This window comes from Cupressus sempervirens, chromosome 3 (assembly GCF_028749045.1).
Source record: "Cupressus sempervirens isolate cs-2001-9-10 chromosome 3, ASM2874904v1, whole genome shotgun sequence".
Taxonomy (NCBI): Eukaryota; Viridiplantae; Streptophyta; class Pinopsida; order Cupressales; family Cupressaceae; genus Cupressus; species Cupressus sempervirens.
The window spans coordinates 375,865,526-375,884,838 of NC_143120.1; the positions used below are offsets into that span (position 1 = coordinate 375,865,526).

General features: G+C 30.5%; 1 long non-coding RNA gene across 1 annotated transcript in view; it reads right to left on the reverse strand.

Annotated features, from left to right (window-relative positions):
• LOC149566560 (uncharacterized) overlaps positions 1 to 19,313 on the reverse strand; it is a 70,917-nt gene that overhangs the window by 16,168 nt on the left and 35,436 nt on the right. The window lies entirely within an intron of this gene.

Consider the following 19,313-nt stretch of genomic DNA (forward strand, 5'->3'; position numbering starts at 1 on the left):
TGAATTAATCAAGGAGGATGTAACCCGAATACTATAGAGCAAGAAAAGTACCTAGTCAAAAGTAATCCATAAGGTTGAGTTTGAAATCCTCTATTGCATTGGCACTTAGAAAATTATCTTCTATGTATTTTTAAAGAGGCAACAAAAAAGAATTTTATCATAGCTAGCACAATTTTTGCTCAAGATGAAGACTTGGCGCATATGCTAACTTTCATATGTTTTGAACCAGATCAAATGAAATTTGAGTAGAGGGGTGAAAGTAATCGTCCCAATGATGTGAATACATATCTTTCAAAGTTGTATCCAAGAAAATGATTAAGCTTGTAACTATCACCAATGATTTTCTACTATAACTGCAAGATATAAAAAATTTCTCTTGAAGAAATTGTTCAGAAGTGTTCTATGAATGTTTTTGATATTAAAAAATTTAAGAAATTGACTTTAATATAATAATAATACTAGGAAATTGAATATTAGGGTTAGTTATAATATAAGTGAATATTATAATTATTTGAATAGTGTTAAATTCTATATCAAATCTATTTGAATACATGTAAAAAATATTTATTTCCTTATATTTATATTTATATTTTTGTATATATATGGATATTATCTAATCATATTTTATTCTTATATCCAAATATGTATAGGTAGTAATGTACAATAAAAATATGAGTGACAACATGCAATAAAAGGCAAAGGAAGATTGACTAAGGTATGTGTTTGATGCCTCTTTTGTAGATCTCAATGACCATACATATGATGGTGAAAAGTCATGATGGTCTGTGATTCCATCATGGAGTCACAATCCATCATGGTTTTCACTTCCAAGATGGGGTCACTAGACATTGTGAAAAATTTAAATCAAACTTTATGTTAATGTCACCAGTCAAGATAAAACAAACTTTATTATTATGCAATTTGTCATCATTAAAAAACTATACATACATATATATGCGTATACACACACACACACACACACACACACATATATATATATATATATGTATGCATGTATGTATGTATGTATGTATGTATGTATGTACACACACACACATGCATTAAAATGCATTAACTCTTCCTTTTAGCTAAGGACAATAAACACAAGAACATATATTACCTCAATGTAATATCAAGAATGACATAATATAAGGATATCTTTGATCAAAAGATATGCACCATTTAGATATCATCTTATGCTATCAAGAGTAATGGTCTAAAAATATCAAGTCGCATAATATTCATTAAGTATTCAAGTAATGGCCTATTGAACACCAAGTTGAAAGATATTCACCAAGTACTTTGAGTAGTGGCCTTCCGAACATCAAGTAGCATGATATTCACCAAGTATTCTAAGTAATGGCCTCTTAAACATCAAGTTGCATGACATTCACCAAGTACTCAAAAAATGTTCATATGTTATGTATACATGTATTCTCAATGATACTTACCATATGAACATTATATTCATGGTCTATTTAAGGAAATTAATCCACCATGCAAGATAATCTATCATGATCTTCAAATAGACATCATAAGATATCCATAATAATAAAAAATTAAGTTATTGTAAGATCATCACCATTCAAGAACTTTTGCAAATTCAAATGATAATCATTTGTAAGTCCTCACTTCCTCATTATGTACACAAGGCCCATATAGTTAGGTAAAACTACATAGTTGTATCACCTTTCAGGCTAACTTATTAGAATGACTAAATTTGAGTATTTCTATCTAATTAAAAGTCAATTTTTTTGAAATATATGATCAATATAAATTAATTCTAGCTAAGTTATATATGGTCTCACACTTTTCCAATTGGAAATATCTATTAAATGCATATTTTATACTACTTTATATCCAATTACTAAAGAAATCATGTAATTTCATAAAACTGATGTTTCAATAACTCTTACTATATTTCATGATTTTTTTTAACATCATATAAACAACATTTTATAGAGCTCAAAAGTCAAGAATATTCTCTTATAGAGTTTATAGTGTTTTAATTAGATATAGTATATTGTAATTAGAAATTTCCACAATTACATATTTTAACACTCGAGAAGAGGTCAATTCCGGGAAAGAAAAAATATTAAACCATATCAAAATAAATTATAAATCATACGATTTTCTAGAGGAGAGATTCTTCTTCTAGAATGTATAATTTTTCTTTTGGTTAGAATAGATTTACTTTGAAAAATGTGGTGGGAGATGAAAACTATCAATTTTGGGTGAGTTGAAATTGGAATCATTATAAAAGAGAAAATATAGTTCTAAAGCTAATTTTTCTCTTTGAATGTTCTAGCTTTATATGTTATCTATAACATAATCTAAGATCATATAGAAATAAGTTTATTTCTATATGGTTTTGTGGTGGAAACTAGACTCCTAATTTTTAGTGTTTTTCAACAACCAAAAAATTATCTTTAAAAATTAGGAAAATATGTCAATTCTTATTTCAAATAATTTTAAAAAATTGCAGTCCTAAATTTTATACATTTCTACACATTTGATTAGTTTACTTCATTTACAAATTCTAATTAATACTATCAATTTTATGTCATTGAAGGTGAACACTTATACTTTTGTTAGCCTTTTCCTTTATAAAAGGGCGACACAGGTTTGTGCTTTTACCTAGTTATGAAATAACACTCATTAATAAAGTAATTCATTAATGCAATAATCAAATATGTTGAGACTCTTCTCGATAATTACAACATACCAAGTTTACCTCTGAAATTGTCCACCTTAATTTTTGTAGGAGGTTTGGTAAGGATGGTAAAGAATAGTGAACTCCCTCTCAATCTGATATTTCATAAATTTTGATATATTTTGAAGTTCTTTAGTTATAAGTTTCTTTAAATCTAAGTTTGAATTACCGACTTCAAGGAAGGAAGCTTGATGTTTAATTTTGTTAGGATATTTTGCTACAATGTGACCATAGTTGTCACATCTATAAACAATTTATTTAGAGTAGACTTTATGATCAAAACATGGTCCATGTGGATCTAGAGGAGACTAGAAAGAGTAGAAATGGGAAAATATCAAGCTTTGAAGTTTTCAAAATTTTCTTTGTTTTACAAAATTGGCATTTTCAAAAGTCTACGAGGCATTTCTGGGCCATGAAAGTTTTAAAAATATTTGACTCTTGAAAATCAATGATAGATAATTTGATTATCTTTCCAATGGTGTAAGCAGCATACATTTTTAAGCTATGCGAAGAAATTTATGATTCCTACAAGTAGACATAAATTTTCAAATAGTTTTTTTTATTAGTTTTCATAATTTTGGAATTTTATTTTGTAATAAACATTGTGTGGACTATTTATTTACTTTTGAAGGGATATTGGTGGCCCTTCATATCCCTCATGCTTTCTATAAATTTGAATTCTAAAATAGATGGATTGCTTTTTTGCTTTCATAATTTATTTTCTAGAAATTGTTCTATTTGCATTAGAATTAACAATATTATAGGTATCATACTAGATGTTGTAATAGAATCATAATGAGCATAAGTGGTATGAAAGCTTGTTTACTCCTATAAACCCCCATCATACATGGTCAACTTACCAAAGGTTGGGATTGTGTATGAGAGATCCTTTAGATTATTTTCCTTTAAGAGACACATAGTCATAGATGGAAAACCAAAATATTGATGAGATGGAATAATCCTTCAAGATACTAATGGAAGATGCATTGAATAGACAATAGGAAGAAATAATGAAGCAATTTTCATAGATGTTGAGAAAACAAGAGTCGCATGCTAATCCAAGAGATTCAATATTTAGAAGGAAAACTCCATTTAAAGTACATGCAAGTTGTGATATCCCAAATTTTCAAGGGAAAATTGACGCCAACATTATTGATGAGTGGTTATCAAAATTGGGGATGTACTTTTGTGTTAATAATTTCTCAAATATTGAAAAAATAACCTTTTCCCTCCTCAAAGTTGAGAATCATATGAAGTTGGCATGGAAAGATTCTGCAAAAGGTAAAGAAGCCCAAGCAGCTCAAGATGAGCATGGATTTTCTATAATATTGGATGGTATGTACCCACATGGGAAGATTTTTTGGAGAACATAAAACAATAATATTACCCTGAAGATACTTATGAATAGAAATATATGCAATGACAAATACTTTGACATAAGAAGGACCAATCAATTCAGGATTACACTACCATATTTTATTCTCTCTCTCTTTTAAGCTTGGTATCAAAGACTCATAAAAACACCAAGTTTTGAAGTATAAGAGTTGTCTTCATAGATACATCCAAACTGAAGTGAATTTCTTAAATAAAAAGACATTGTCTAGTTCTTTCAAATATGCATCAAAAATTGAAGATAAGTTCAAACAAAAAGGGAGGATGAAAAATCAAATGAACAACAAATGGAAAGGTTTTTAGATAACTAAGAGGGGTGGGGGGTGAATCAGTTATGCCCAATTATCCTACAATCCTTTCAAACATTTTAGTATCAAACAAGCATCGTAAAAATAATACACATTTACTCAGTGATATCATTCATTTTCTTAATTAACTAACACAAAAATTTACTTCAAACTATTCATTCATTACTTCTATTATTACTAATTTTTAGTAATAAAGCTTAGTTGTTACTGAGTTGCAATAAAAAATAACATCATGAAAATCAACTTGCAACATAAAAAAGAATCACACATTTGACACCAAGCTCTTTAATGGGGAAATCCTATAAAGGGAAAAACCTTATGGGACCAACAACCCAAAATGTTCTCTTTTGTCAAGTAAGCTTTGATAAGAGACAACCTTGTCAAAGGTTTACATAAACATTGTTAATGTGACCTTGTTAAAGGACTTACACCAAAAGATCATCTATATCCTATCACTCCTTGATCCTATCTAAAGAGTGGCCTGATCAAAAGGGCTTATAAAAACCACTAATCAATGTTACCATATAGGATTTCATAGACTTGTTAGGTCTACTCAATTAAGAGAATTTTATGCTACATTATTAAGAAAGTAACTATACAAATTGATCTATTACGTCTAATAATACCTTTCTTATTTAGATCTCATTTCTACTTGGTCTTTTTTTGATCTCTTTCCTCTAAAGTCTTTACTGGCTCATTTACTCCTATCTTTCAATTTTTCTTAACCCTTATTTTCTCTCCTCTCTTCTCTACTCAGTACACATATCTTCTTTTAGCTTTAAAAACTTCACTTCCTTTCAAAACTAACCAGCAACATTAGTAGCCAAAAAGTTATTCTAGCTCCTCTTTAAATAGTAGTCTTTTTGGTTCTAGATTCTTCCACTCATTGCCTCTTATTCACAATTGTCGATCTCATATGCATTGCATTTAGTCACTTGGAAAATATAACTTTCATAGAACTTTGTGTGCATTCTTATCCTTACTCAATCAACATCATTACATTGTACTTCTATTTTTCTAGGCATAGACCTTGTAACAAATTTTGACTAGTGCCTTTGAACTTCTTGAACATTCTTTATTTCCATCAAAATTTGGCCTCATATTTCATCTTTATAAAAAAATTATTCTTGTTGATACTCAATGAACATAACGTTTCTCTTAGGTATTACATCACTTGGTCAATATTAAACTTACTTGGTTAAACTTACACTTTTCTTTGACAACTGTTTTGTGAACATTGTAGTCACTCAGTGAAATTTGTCTTCCTTTTTACACCTTGTCAATTGGTGTAATTTGTATAGTTCATTATATTAGAATATTAAATTATTGTAGAACAATCAAACCAACTTTACATTATCATTTTCCAACTCATTCAAGTGCCCATTCAATACCATACTTATCAACTATTACATCAACATACTTTCTTCAAATCCTCTTCATCAATCAAATGATATGGAACTCTATTAAATTATCATATGCCTATCCAAATAAGACTTGACATCAATGACAACATAATATCTTATCTAACTCTTTTACATTCATTCAAGACATCATCAATTACATTATCAATTGGGTCTAATAATCTCCCCCTTTGGCATTGATGGAAACACATAACATATGATTCCAAACTAAAAAACATAACATAACATAATAAAATGTATTCACTGACAACAACACAACTCTCTAGTTCACAAATCTTCAAGATAAAGAGCTTCATTCAAGTTCTTATTATCAAATTTCCTTAATAGGTGTACTTGGTTTCTATCTTCATCAACATCAATCATCTTCAAAAATTATCCTTCCTCTTAGTCATTTAATCTTCCTTTGACTTATTCTTCTCTTCATTTTCTTTTTTTCTTCTTTTCTTCAACATTTCTCCCTAGTATACCTTATCATTTCTTAAAAAAATTCTTCTTGTTCATTCTCTCCCCTTTTACTAATTATCTCCCCCTTATTCCAAAGACAACTATAAGTTCCAATGCAAAACTTATAAAACTTTGTACTTATCCTTGTACCTTGCATGTAAAATTTATATTAGTTTCATCACCATCATCTTCACAACTTCAAGAAACTCCTAAAGAGTGAACTCTTGCATTAACTCCACAAATATATTTTTGTTCATCCATAAATTGATGTAGCATGTATCTTCACCTAGTGAATTTTGGATAGAGGTAGAACCTCCAATTTACCTCTTAGATATTCAAAAGCATCCTTAGGAAATGAGTTAATTAATATGTCTATAATTTTTTCTATAGACTTTACATATTCTAGCCTAACTTTTTTCTCTTGTACTTTCTCCCTCAACTAAGTATACTTAATTAATATATGCTTTTTTACATGCATTACTAGATTTTTTGATATATTTATTAAACTATTGTTATCACAAATAAATTGTAAAAGGCTCAGTTATCTCTTCTTGCATACCTTCTAATAGTTTTTGAATCCATACAACATTTGAAAAATTTATTACAACAACAATATACTCAACTTTAGTAGTAGATTGTGAAATACATCTCACTTTCTTGCTTATCCATGTTATGAATCTTTCTCCTAAAAAGAAAGCTCCACCACTTGTGCTTTTTCTATCATCAATATTACTAGCCCAATAAACATTTGTGAATAGTTTAAGGTTAAAGTCATCATCTTGCTTATATCATAGGCCAAAATTTTTAGTTCCTTTTAGATATCTAAATATCCTCTTCACAAAAGTCATGTGTGTTTTATTAGGATTAGAGAAAAACCTTGCAACTATATGAACAATATGTGCAATATCTAGTCTAATATGCACAATATACTATAATTTACCAATCATTGATATGTATTGTGTTTCATTTACCTCAGCAATAACATATTCCTTCAATAATTTCACTCTAGTCACCATAGTTGTATCGACTGGTTTAGACTCATCCATTCTAAATGTCTTCAAGATTTTCTTTACATACTTAGGTTGAGTACATGTATACCTTTCCTTATTTGATGAACTTGTAATCTAATGAAGAATTTGATCTCACCAAACATAGACATCTCAAAATTCTTTACTCATTTGATCAGGAAATGTCTTACTTAACATGCATTTTTCTTCACATATAATGTTATCCACAAATATTTTACTAATCAACACCATACTTTCAGATTCACATTTCAAATACCGATTACTGTTCTCACTCATTTTAGAAAATCCAATCTTAATCAAATAGGATTGTAACCTTTCATACCATGCTCTTAGTGCTTGTTTTAGTCCATACAATCCCTTCTTCAATTTGTAAACCTTGTTCCTCTAATTAGGTTCAATGAATCCTTCTAGTTATTCTATATAGACTTCTTTTTCAAGTATTCCATTTAGAAATATAGATTTGACATCCATTTGATAAAATTTGAACTTCTTGTAGGCAACATAGGCTAAAAATGTTGTTACACCTTTCAATGCCACAAGTCTAGTCTTGCCTTGTTTCTAACTATTTCTCCATTTTTATTCAGCTTATTTATGAAAATCCATTTTGTTCCTATCACATTCTTGTCTACAAGTTTCAATACTAAATTTCATGTGTTATTCTTCTCTATCTAATCAATTTCTTCATTCATAGCATTTATCCAATCCTCATTGTACCAATCTAGCCTTAATTGTTCTTGGTTCAAAATCAACTATCAAATAGGTACTATCTCTTAAATTACTTTTGATATGTACTCAAGTACTTTTGTCACCAATAATTTGTTTAGGGGAATTATTCTTTCTCACATATTTTTCCAATATAGTTCAACTTTGATTTTTACCATTTTCTCCACTCAATAGGGCTTCAACTTCTTACTTAAGTTGTACTATCCAGTGCTCAAGTAAAGTAGTTTGTAACCCTGTGCTATAACTTAGGTGGTGTATCTAGTGTCTCTTCATACACATACACAAAATTGTTATAATATTCAAGTTCCTTCTTGCTCTGCACATCATTCTTGTGTACAAACTCATCAATCCTCATATTTTCACTTTCAATCATTTTTTATTAGGTTTTTAAAAATATTTATACAATTTTATCTTAGATAACTAGCCAAGAAATATACCTTCATCTTATTTTAAAATTCCTTGCATGCTTGTGAATATAAAACCTTGTTCTAAATATTGTGAAATAAACTACTTTAGGTGTATGACCATACAAAAGTTCATAGGGTATCTTATTTGTTCCTTTCTTCAATTGAACTTGGTTGAGAGTATAAACAAGAGTGCTAATTGCTTCTCTCTAATATATATGTGCAACCTCTTTTTCAATCATCAAAGTCCTTGCACACTCCACAATCAATCTATTTCCTCTCTCAACAATTCCATTTTGTTTTGGTGTCCTTGGTGTAGATAATTATCTCTTAATACCATTCTTAGCACAAAAGTTAGTGAATTCAATAAACATAAAGTCACCACCTCTATCATACCTTAAATATTTCAATGGTTTACTAGTTTCTTTCTCAAGTCTAGCTTTGCACCATTTGAACATATCAAAAGCATGTGATTTCACCTTCATGAACATAACAAAAATCATTCTAGAATAATCATAAAAAAAAAAGATGAAATATTTGTCACCACAATAACTATCCACATCTATTAGTCCACATATATTAGTATGCACCACTACTTCTAAGTTATCATTCTAAGTGTGTATCTTGGTTGAAAAACTTGATTTAGTCATCTTACTGAGCTAATATTATTTACACATAGCATTCTCATGTCTTTTTAGATTCCATAAGTCTCTAATTCTTTTCTTTCTACTCACCTTCACCATGCTCTCAAAGTTTACATGGCATAACCTTTTATGCCTCAAACAGACATCCTCAACTTTAGCAATAAAGAATCAATAGTAGTATCAAGATAAAAATAAGTTATCTTTTGTTTTCATCACAATTCCAATTAGGTTTCCTTCATCATCATATATCTTGACATTTGTATTATGAAACTCTAGTATGTGACCTGAATTATTTAACTTAGCAATACTCACAATATTACACTTAGTCCTTGTACCCAAAATGCATCATCAAATTTGATCTTATCATTCAACATTAGTGATCCTCTACCTTTCAACATACATGGAACATCATTACCTAACTTAACAGTTCCACCATCATCAATTTCTTCAAATTTTTTAAACTTAGATCATCTATCATGTGATGTAAATATCCACTATCTACAATATGTGAATCATTCTTGCTAACATGTGAAATAATGAAAATTTCACTTTCATAGATTTCTCCACTAGGATCTTCCTTAATAAAAACATATACCATCTCAACTACTTCCTTCTCTTCATTAGTATTGGACTCGGTGTACTCTTCTTCAAGAAAGTAGCATGAATTATTCTCTTTGGATTTGAAGTCCTTGTTCTTCCTATACCTATAATATTTCTTGTCATTTCTATAACTCTTTCTTCTATTAGAACACTTAGAATCAAAATGACCAACTTCATTGTACATAAAAATAATCAGGGTTAGTTTAACTTTGAATTTACCTTTATCACTCGATAACCTTCTTGCAAGCAATGCTTCAAGTTCATCAAAATCATCTTTAGATTTATACTTTCTTTCTTCCTTACTTTCCTTCTATTTTTTTGAAATTCCAATGGTTAGAAAAAACTTAAAGTAATTTTCAAGTGTATCCATACTATTATCATAACCACTCAATTTAAATGTTGTCAACCAATTGACTAAACTATCAAGTGTGAAAACATTACCAAACATAGCTCTTACTTCTTGAATTGTAGAAAATTTGATAGCATAAACAACCATAAAAAATCTTTGATTGCACTCACAACTTCTTTGATTTGGTTAATATATTATGAAATATTTTCACCTCCTTTTATTATCATGTCATCATAATTTCCTCCAAGACTTTCAACTTTAGCTAGATTAAGAGATTTAATGGATCTCCATAGTGTACAGATGCAAAAAAATTCCACATCCATTTAGCATTCATGTAATTCTTGATATCATCCAACTCAACATCATCAAGTGCAAATGCAATATCAATAATTATGCTATTTGATTCCTCTTCTCTATCATCATGTTACCACTAATTGATGTTACCATATAGGATTTCATAGACTTGTTATGTCTACTAGGTTAAGAGATTTTTTTCAATAATGATAAGAAAGTAACATTAGAAACTGATCTCTTAGGTTTAGCACTATCTTGTTTGTTCAAATCTCTTTTCTACTTGATCTCTTTCTAATCTCTTTCTTTTGATCACTTAATTGGCTTCTTCACTTCCTCTATCTTTCACTTTTTCTTAACTCTTCTTTACTCTCCACTCTTATCTTCTCATTTCACCCTTCTTCTTTCATCTTTAACAAATTTTCTTCCTTTTGACACTTAACCAACAACATCATCCACCAAAAACTTGTTATTGTTCCTCCTTAAATAGTAGTCTCCTTGCTTCTAAGTTCTTCCAATTATTATCACTTAATCACAATTGTCAATCTTAGATCCATTGCATTTAGTCACTTAGAAAATAGAAATTTTATAAAACTTTGTGTGCATCATAAACCTTCTTTAATCTCCATCATCAAATCTTCATTTTATTTTTCCAACCGTAGATCTTGTAACATGCCTTTGAACTTGTTGAACATTCTTTATTTCCATCAAAATTCAACCTCCAATTTCATGTTTATAAATTTATTATTCTTGTTGATACTCGGTGAACATAACATTTCACTCAAGTAATTCATCACTAGATCAATACTAAGCTTACTTGGTTAATACTGAACTTACACTTTACTTTGCCAACTGTTCAATGAATAGTATAGTCACTCAGTAAATATTGTATTCCCTCTTACACCTTGTCACTTGATGTAGTTTGTATAGTTCATCACATTACAATATTAGATGGTTGTAAAATAATCAAACCAACATTACATTATCATTGTTCAACTCACTCAAGTTCCCAATGAATACCATACTTATCAACTTTTTCATCAATATACTTTCTTCAAATCCTCTTCATCAATTAAATCATCTTTATTAATCAAATGATATGGAACTCTACTAAATTAGCATAATGTCTAACCAACTAAGACTTGCCATTAAGGACAAAATAACAACTAATATGACTAATTTATATTTATTCACAACACCATCAATTACATTATTAGTTGGGTCTAACAAGGGTGAAGGTAGTAAACATATTGGGAAACAAATAGCCAAGGATCCATTTCCAAATTTACCAATAAAGAAGACATGGGGTGTGAAGAAAATAGGCCAACAATAAGGTTTGCGGTGTGAAGTCCATAAAAGTCCCTCTCATAACTCTAAAGATTGTAGAACTATAAATAATTTAATTTTGTAAACCCATGAAGAAATTGTAGAATTTGAGGTGATAGATTATGGAAAATAAAAGGAATAATATCAAGTCATTGAGGCTAAGCTATACGCCATAGTGGCCACTACAACAGTATTTTCTTGGAATGACAAAGAGAGATTATTTCATTGACAAATGTGGGTAGGATGAAAATATTTACATTTTATTATTGATAGTGTTATCCAAAATAATTTGATATCTTTTGAGATTATCAATAGACTAAATATGAAGAAAACACCACACCAACAACCATATTCTATGGTATGGGTAAGCTAAAGGTTATACATTCAAGTAAACAAGAAATTTCTTATTTCATGTTCTAAAAACACTTCAAAGATGAGGTGATCTATGATGTAAATCCTCTTGATGTGTGTGATATTTAATTTGGAGAATCATACATGTATTAGTGCCATAGGGTGTAAAAGTATAGGCCATGAAGTGTGATAATCAAATTGGTTGAACAGAAGTATTAGATACAAGAGGTAGAACTTGCACACTCTTCATCTTTGATTAGTGGAAAATAATGTAGAAGATTAATTGTCCAAATAGGTATATTTGTGTTATTGATGATTTTTCCCCAAGGAACAAAAAAAAATGGTATGTAATTCTTACACCACCTTGTCCATCATGAAAAAACTATTAAGGTGAATGGAACAAGGTTTATCAAAATATCAAAATGTGTTTGAGTTACCAATATGAGTACCTTGACACTGTCAATTTAGACATTCTATTGATTTGATTCTAGGGACAACATCACCTTATGAGATAGTATATAGGAGATCTTTGTTAGGAAATGATAAGATTCAATGGAAGATACAAGAACTAATTCAAAAAGTGCATATTCATTTAAGTGCATCCCCTTGAGGTAGCTCAACTATTCCTGCAAAGAAAAGGGATAGAACATGGAGACTTTGTATTGGTTATAGATCATTGAATAAGATCATTGTGAAAAATAGATATCTAATTTCTTGGATAAAGATCTATTGGACTAGCTTAGAGGGGGAAATTTCTTCACTAAAATTGATTTAAAATCTAGGTACCATCAAGTGCCAATTGATCCTGCCAATGTATGAAAAACTAGTTTTAAATCTAAGGAGGGATTTCTTGAATGGTTGGTAATTCCTTTTGGCCTCACAAACATTCCAACCACATTCATGAGGATGATGAATTATGTACTAAGGTCATTACTATTTCTTTTGTATTTGTGTATCTAGATGACATTCTTCTTTTTAGAAAAACTTAGGAAGAGCATCTGCAACATTTGGAACAAATATTTTCCACCTTGAAATAACATGGACTCTGTGCTAACAAGGAAAAATCATCTTTGAGTATGCAAATTATTAAATATTTGGGATATGTTATTGATAGTGAGGGTATTAATGTTATTTTTTGAAAAGATAAAAGTAATTAAAGACTTTCCTTCTCCAAGGAATCTCACTAAGTTGTGTAGCTACTTGGGGCTAGCTAACATTTATCAGAGATTTGTGCTTGTGTCTTCATATTTGTCTTGGCCTCTAAACAAGTGACTATGAGGAGGAATAAATTTTTTTTTTCAAATAAATATGTTCTCATAAACAATAATTTGAGGAGTTAAAACAAAGATTACATTCTACACCAATTTTATCTCTTTCTAGTTTATAGCAATCTTTTGAAATATAGACTAATACATCACAATATTCCCTAGGAGCAATCCTCATGCAACATGGACATCTAGTAGACAAACATAATGAAATTTTCTTTGATAGAGTGCATATGTATCCCACATATGACAAGGATTTATATGCCATTGGTCAATCTTGTAAACAATGGAAACCTTATATTCTAGGAAAGGAAACTATTATCCATACAGATCACAAACCCCTTCAATTTTTGAAAGCAGATGGAAAATTGTAGAATGATAGACATCAAAGGTGGTCAACCTATCTCCATAAATTTCATCTTAATACTTTCCATAAGAAGGGAAGTACCAATAAGGTAGTAGATTTCTTGAGAAAGATTGCAACTATAGGAGTAAGCATGGTGTTAGAATCATGTGGGAACCAAACAGAAAATTGCACTCACTTATATGAACATGATGATTAATTTTATGATGTATATACTCAACTTGTAGAAGATAAACATGTGAATGATTTTTATTTGCAATATGAAATTATTTTCCACATTGGCCAAATCTATCTACTTGAGGCAGAACACAAGAAATTAATATGGGAAGCTCACTATAGCAAGGTTGTAGGACATTTTGGAATAGGTAAAACTACTATTATACTTCAAAGATATTTTTAATTGGAAAAATTAAAAATGATGTGATTTCATAAACTTAAGCCTATACAACATGGGTCATTGTAAAGTTTGCAAATCATAAGTATGGTTTGTATCTACCACTTCCTATTCTAGAAATGCCTTAACATTCCATTTCTAAGGATTTATATCAAGCCTTTCTACTACTCGATAGGGTCACGATTGTGTATATGTTGTAGTAGATATATTTTCAAAAATTACAATCTTGATAGTCTATAGAAAGGAAATTTACATAGAAGACAATGTAAAGCTCTTCTTTAAGCACATTTGGGCTCATTTTGTGATAGCAAGTAGTATTTTTCAAACAGGGATAATTAGTTTTTGAGTAACTTTTGGTTTTCATTGTGGGAAATGATGGACACAAAAATAACAAAGTCCACTACATTCTATCCTTAGATAGATGGTCAAACTTAAGTTTTCAATTGCATGACCATTCAAATATTGGGCATGTATCATTGAAAACATCCTCATACATGGGATGCAATCCTTCCCTATGTACAACATAGCTACAAACGGGAAATTCATAGTTCAATTAGCCATAACCTCTTTGAAGTTTTTCTTGGATATTAGCCATTAACACCAATAAATAATTCTATCATAGCTATGCAACCTGATTTAACACCATGCTTGGATAAGGAGAAGGAAAATTCAATGTAGTTAATTATCAAAATTCAATGTTAGAAATAAGAGGTTCATGATATTTTAGAGCACGCCACTAAGAATAATAAATAAAGGTAGGACAAGCATCAAACTCATCATTTTTCAGGTTGGGGATAAGGTGTAGTTACATTTTTAGAAGAGATTACAAGGTCTTCATGAAAATATTTGACCCTTTCATTATGGTCCATACATTATTATCAAAAAAGTTGGTGAAAATGCATTTGAACTTAATTTACCACAATTCTTGGGTAGTCTCCTAATCTTTAGTGTTGAACTATTGAAGTCTTATTTCCCTCCATTACTAGAAATTACAAATGTTGTTGAGGAGATCAGTCAAACAAAATTAAATCTAGAAGTGGGTAATCCACTGCAAGATAATTAAGTTGTGGAGAAGTTTGTGAAGAACTTAAAGAAGTAGACCATTTACATGTATTATGTGGTGCAAGTAGGTCAATTTTCTCATTAGGAAATGGCTTACACATGAAATTTTTTAGATTTGTTTGCCTCACCTACTATAGTGTTGATCTCAGATTGGTTTTGACAATTGAGTGTCAACACACATAAGTCATTTACTAAGTTCATTCTGAACTAGTAATACATGTTGAGTATGATATGTATATACAAGACCATGCCAAGTTCCAATGAGTGTCGAGTCACTCAAGTGCTAAGCAGACAATACATGCTAAGTGATTCAAGTGCTGAGTAAATAGTAGATGCTGAGTAGTTTAGGTGCCAAGTCAGAAAAATAATTACAATATGTGTCGAGCATTAGTTACTTCAAGTGTCGAGCATTACAGATTGGACATATTTGTTTGTGATTGCACAAAAAACTATGTAAACCATTTTTTAGCTAACCTAAGGATAGAATACGATGTTTTGAAGATAAGGATGAATGTGTATGTAGATTTCCTATGAAATTACAAGTATCCAATCAGAAAAGGGAAAGGATTAAGTGGAAAAAAGGATGAATCTCACCTATAGATTCATACCTAACCCTAAGTCTCCTAGTCTTCTCAAGGAGGATGAAACCCTAAAGTTCATAACAAGCATGTAAGGAGTTGAAGGAGGACAATAATGAAGTTTGCATGTAAAAAATAGAGCATTCATGGAGACTTAGAAGGCATAGAGAGTGAATTGTAGGATTAGTTTGAGAAGAAAAAAGGATAGAGGATACAACATTGACATATCAGATCAGAGAGGATCAAGAAGTACACAGTACAAATTTGATCTTTAATCAGGCTATTAGAGCTAATCACAAGATCTATGCTAAAACATCCTAGTAGGTGATTGTATTTAAATCTCCTAGGCAAAGTAGTCCTAATAGACTGTTGTAAATCCTTTAATAGGGTGACATTCCAAGTGGATTTTTTGAAGTCCTTTAGCCAAGCACACTTCTAACAGGGTGTTGAAATCCTCTAACAAGGTGGGACTTAATAGTCATTGTAAGCCTTTAATAGGGCAAGCATTTCACAAGGCAGATCGTGTCTCATTGTCAAATCATTGTAACCTTAATTGGCTACACTTTATTGATATAGTAGTGAAGAATTGTGGGTGTCCTCTCCACCCCAGTTTGACCTTCACTTTGGAGGGTCTCTACATAATCATATCAAGTGTCAAATGTGTGATTACTTATGTGTTTACACGTTTTAGATGTATGTGCTTTACATGTTATTTCAAGTTTATCTATTGAATGCATGAGATGGATGAGTGGTGAAAAGATTTATGGGTTCAAGTTTTAACTACTAATTCACCCCCCCACCCCCCCTATTAGTTTACCTTTCCTACTTGTAATTCCAACAATTGGTATTAGAGCTAAGTTCTCAGAAGAACAAGCTTTGCAGCTTAGAGGAAAGATCTTGAAATGGAAGTCTACAAGTTGGAAAAGACCATTGAGAACTATGAGATGAAATACATCAACTAAATGAAGCTAGAGATGGTTTGAAGAGTTCCCTAAAGAGAAGGAAAGAGATTGCTATAGCAGAAAATGACAAATAATAAAAAGAGATTGACACCACAAAGCTATTTGCAGATGACAACTTTGATGAATTCAATGAAACAATTGTAGATCTGATGGAAAAGAATAGAGAAGAAGGGTCAGTGCAAGAAGTTGGGTCTCACTTTTGGCCAAAAAGTGGAAGTGTTTTTCCTGTTTTTGAAATATTTTGTCAATTAATGCCAAAATTTGAGCCATTTAGAGATTAAATATAAAAAAACTTCAGAAATAAAAATTGTAGTGACTGGAATCTTCTTTTTGAATATGTAATTTATTTGTATACCCATATGATAGATTTTTTTTTGGTATGGATCTTTAAAAACCACTTTTTCAAAATGCCTATTTCAAGACCATACCATGCTCATGTACGGACACCATAATTTGACACAAATGAATGAATTTTTGTGAATCCTTTTAAATGGAGTTACTTGACACACCAAAGATTGATGAGAATATTTTTCTTGAATTTTTTAATAAATATATTTTTTTTATTAATTTTAATTGGCTATAAAGGAAAATTTTAAAACCTCTCATGTACGGACACCATAATTTGATCAAAATATCACTTTTTTCAATTTTTTTTTTAACTTCAAAAGAATTGAATGTAGATTGATGACATATAAATTAATTTAAGAAAAAATATAAAATAAAAAAGTTATTAAAGTTTTAGTGAACGTTGCTATTTTACATTTAGGTACCATCTTTGATTAAAAATAACAAAAAAATAGTAAATAAAATCATAACTCTATAAAATTTATATTTCTAAAATCAAGATAGTGAGAGCTCTAATGGGTTTTTGTTTCGTAAAAAAAATTGATCGGGAAGACCCTCTAAAAATTATAGCAAGGAATGAATTTGTCAGTTCAATGCCTTAGCCAAATCTCGAGAGGCCAAGGCATAGGCTTGGTCTCACCAAGCCTGTCCCAAACCAAAATCCAAGGAAGGAAAAAAAATTTTGCCTCATGTTGTAAGAAACAAGCACCTGTTATTTGAATTTCAAAAAATGGGTACCCATTTTGAAAAGCTAAAAGCGACATGTAAAATCTGCCAAAAACTTTTAAAAATGAATTTTTAAGAAATGAGTACCCATTTTTTACTTTTAAAAAATGGGTACCTGATTTTTAAAAAAGGGTACCCATTTTTTATTTTTAAAAAATGAGTGCCCGTTTCTTAAAAATTCAAATTTTTTATTTTTTGAGAAACGGGTGCCCGTTTTTTGAAAATAAAAAATGGGTACCCAATTTTTTAAAATAAAGGGTGCCCATTTTTAAAATTTAGGGTTGGGCACCCAAGCCGAAAACAGGTGCCCATTTCTTAAAATTGGGTACCCGTTTCTAAGAGGCCTCATTTCACAGATTTGACTTCCGTGGAATTGCGACCCAACTTTGTGCATTCACCCACAAGCTAAAGAGATCAGAAATCTCAAGTTGGAGGAAGAATCACAAGCTATACTATTGTGTGAGGTGACTGAACAAAATTAGAAAGCTATAGAAGACAAGCCATGATTGAAGAAGACAAAAGAGTTTCAACAAATAGATTGGAAGAAAAGTCAATAGAGCTATCTAGGATCTAAAATATGCAATTGGATAACTTAAGCCAAATGATGAATGTTCATCATGAGTTGAATGTCAAGGACATTGAGATAACTACTTTAAAGTTGCAGAATGAACAACTATAGAATGACCTAAAAAGAGAAAAAGGAATTTATTGAAAGTTTTAATAAGCCAAATGAAGCCATCAGGTACTTTGAGCAACTACTAAAATCCCCTAAATCCAATAGAGATATATCAGAATTAGGCTACAAAAGAACTGAAGAAGGAGAATCATCCAAAGCTGCTAAGTAAAGGAAAAATAAAGGTAATAAATCTAAACCTACTTGTCATCATTGTGGTAAGAAAGGACATAAAACTAATGTGTGCAGCAACAAGAATACAAATCAGAATGCTAAGCCTAAGAACATGACTCATTGCCACAAGTGCAACAAACAAGGTCATAAGGCACATGAATGCAAAACCAAGACCATGCATGCATCAAAATTTGAAGGAAACTACTATAATTGTCAAAAGTATGGACATAGAGCCTTTGAATGTTGATCCAAGTCCACATAGTCATTAAGCAAGCCAAGAAAGGTAAGAAGCTATGAAAACTCCTATAACTGGGTTTACAATAAAAGATATAGTTGTCAATATTGTCAAGAATATGGACATGTACATGAAAACTACATTAGGACTCACTTTAGTTGTAACTACAAAAGATGGTCGAGTCAAACCACTTGCTTCAACTATCACAAGATAGGTCACATCAACAAGTATTATCGAACTAGGTCTAAGGCACTAAGTTGTGAATTCGATAAAGGCAAAGGCAAGGCAAATGTTGAACACATTAGGGATGAACAAGACATGGATGAAGAAAGATGTTGGCAGTACATCTAATTGAGAAGGGATCACTTCACCCAATGGGTCAAGTGGTCACACTTCATCAAACTAAGCAAACAAGAGCTATGTGGGACTGATACTTAAAGTGTTTCATTATACGTCGGTTCGAAAAGAAACCGGAATTGAAATGATTACATTAGCATGAATTAAGATGCAAGAAGTTATGAAAAATTAAAAATTAAATCTT